At 60.2% G+C, this 2894-nt stretch overlaps 1 long non-coding RNA gene across 1 annotated transcript; it reads right to left on the reverse strand.

Moving 5' to 3' along the window:
• Positions 1–263: 263 nt before the first annotated feature.
• Positions 264–2515, reverse strand: LOC120859700. Its single transcript, XR_005720133.1, has 3 exons — positions 985–2515; positions 521–675; positions 264–403 (listed from the first exon to the last, which is right to left on the reverse strand). It is a non-coding gene; the product is annotated as an uncharacterized LOC120859700 (long non-coding RNA).
• Positions 2516–2894: the final 379 nt, after the last annotated feature.

The raw sequence follows: 2894 nt of genomic DNA on the forward strand, positions 1-2894 counted from the left end.
CAAAGGGGGACCCAGTGTTGCCCGCTCACGCTGACTGGGGGCATCGTGCCCCGTTCTGGGACGCTGATGGGGGTGGCAGCAACCAGATAGCCCTGGTTCCTCCTCTTCCCCTAGCCACAGACCCCCACCAACCCCCCCACCCCCTTGGTTTTTCTGGGCCTCCTGTGGCCATCCACCAGTAAAGAGAGTTCTCTGGCAAGAAGCTTTGGGTTCGGGACCCCCTCTCGGGGACTTGCTTTCGGAGAATGCTGGCTAAATTTCCTGGAGAGGAAGACTGAGGTCGAGGCGGGGGCGAAGGTGGCGTGGGCATGGACGTTGGCCCCACTTCCCCTTCTTGGTGCGCATATTCAGACGGCGATCGGCTCTGCTTTAACTGTCTTCTTCACTGGTTTTGAAACCAGACCTAGGGGCAAACAGAGAGAATTCCTTCTCAGGAGAAAGGCCACCAGGTGCTTTCAGCTGACTCGGATCAGCATGGAGAGCCTGAAAGGGAGAATGGGGGCAGAGACGGGGGGTCTACCTGAACTCTGCTTTCGGCAATGCCAAGCTCCCAGGCCAGCCTTTCTCTGGTCGCTATTTCAGGGTAGGGGTTCTGTTGAAAGAGCGCTTGCAGGGCATCCTTCTGGCTCAGCTTCAGAATGAGCCTCCTCCTTCGAGATCCTGTGGCTATGGGGCCTGTGGAAGAAGAGCAGGAAGGGCAAAGTCTCAGAGCACATGGGGGAGGACTGGACAGAGGAGTTCAAGCATGCTCCCCATCCAGGGGACTTGCCCCTGTGCCTGAGCAAAGCCGGGAGCCCAGGGACAGGTGTGCATTGGGAAGTCACTTGGCTACACCCCAACAGCCAGGCTGAGAGGCAAGGGTGGTGGGGTCATCCCCTACCCCCATGCCCACCCCCACCCCATGCCAGAATGCAAGGAACACCAGCAAGCAGAATGGAAGCCAAACCCAGCCCCAAAACAAAGGTGGCAAGAAATCCCACCCACCGAAGACCACAACACTATCCCGCCGCATGTTTCCACCCGTCTCGGGGAGATGCCAGGGAGACAGCTCAATGGGGCTGCTCCCATGATGATGCCAGTGCGAGGGAGCCTGGCTTCCTGGGGCTGACACGAGCAAAGGCAGTGTTTGCCATCACTAGGGGAAAAGGAAAGGAAAGGGAAGGAAGCTGAAGTGAAGCCCAAACCTGTAACACCTGACAGAAGGCACAAGGCACAAGGCCACTGTGGAGAGGGAGCCAATGAAGGCGGCAAAGCCACAGAGCTCCCCGTCTCCCATTCCCACAGGAAAATGTGAGGATAAAGGGCCTCATCCCAGCACAGCACCCCCTCCCGACACCACCCGCCCCCAGTCCCCTGCCCCCCACACCTCGCCCCCTGACACAACACCATCTTCCCAGAAAAGAGAACGGAGAAGCCATGTGTGTACCAAAGGAGCAAGACAAACGAACGATGCCCGCTTTGGGCACACCCGATGCCTGGGGACCGTGGGCCCGGCCGATCGGTCCCCGCCATTCTCGGTGGTGGGTCGACATGTTTGCCCAGAACCCTTGGCTGGGCCATCCACAAATCCCCTGAGACGCGATCCGACCCCAGGGACCGAGGGCAAACGTACCGCTTGAGGTGCTGGAGGAGCCGGATGAAGCCATGGTGGGAAAGCCACATGGGCGCTGCAGACTGCTGGCCGAGTGGGCGGGGACCCAGCAGCTCAGGACTTTGGAGAGAGGCAGGTGGCTCCGCCCCTATTTACATAAATAGGGTTTGGGTGCGTAGACGGGGGCGTGGGGGGGGGGGACACCCCTGGCCTCTTTCCAAGCAGGGACCCTGACCGGAGTCCCGTGGAGCGAGTGGGCTTTCCCAGGCATGGCCCATGCCCCAGACTGCCAAGGTCCCCGTCGGGGTGGGCGGGCAGTTAGGGGGCTTTGGTTTGTGGCCCTCCCACGCAGCGGGGGATGGGATCAACCCGGGGTGGATCAATCAGGGGCCCTCAGCAGTGCCAAGAGAGCTAACTGCCCAGGAACTCCCCTAGGCCCCTTTGAAGTGGCCGCCCACGCCCCCTTTCCCAGCCTGCCTTGCCTTCCAAACCACTCTGGGGTTTCCCGCCTTTTCACATTCCACAGGTCCCTGGGCCTCAGTTGCCCCCTGCCGGCTTCTCCGAGGCATTCCGGGACACTGGATGCTCTCTCCAGTGCCTCCACCTAGATCCCTCACTGTCCTCGCCTCCGTTTCCCCCCACCACTCCCCAACTCCTCCATGCCCTCTTGGCGTCCGTTCCCTACAGCAGTCCCAGACCACCGCCCCGAGGTCTTTGAGTTGCCTGGAGCCCAAGGCTCCCGCCAGAGACCTGAAGGGCCAGCGTCTGGGATGGCAGCTCACGCCATTTGGGGCTTTTCTCATGTGGAGCCTGAGGCCCGCACCTCCCCAGGCAACCCCCCAGCCCAAGTGTCCTGGAGATACCCGCCAAAGGGGACAGTGTACCCCCTACCATTGGGAAGGAGGTTCCACTAAGCCAAGGAAGGAAGCATGTACATTCTGGACAGAGCGAAGCCCTGACCTGTGCCAACAACCGGACGTGGAAAGAGTGTGTGCTTTCTCAGAGAGACAGAGGGTGGCGAGCAGGATGAGGAGGGCCAGGAGGACAAGGAGGGAATCAAGAGGCCGGAGCAGACAAAGGAGGAAGAAGGCTGCATGGAGCAACACAGGGGATGGACGAGGAGAGGCACTTCTCTTTTCGCTGTGAACAGAGGAAAAAGAGTGAGTCGAAGAGAAATGGACAAACCACAGCAGCACACCCCTGCCAACCCTCTTGAGCAGTGTATTCTTTGGCCACCCAAGTTTCTAAACCCACCACGGGGGTTCACATGGGAACAGGCAGGGGTTCCTATGGACTTCGAAAC

This window comes from Oryx dammah, unplaced genomic scaffold (genome assembly GCF_014754425.2).
Source record: "Oryx dammah isolate SB20612 unplaced genomic scaffold, SCBI_Odam_1.1 HiC_scaffold_2409, whole genome shotgun sequence".
Classification (NCBI taxonomy): domain Eukaryota; kingdom Metazoa; phylum Chordata; class Mammalia; order Artiodactyla; family Bovidae; genus Oryx; species Oryx dammah.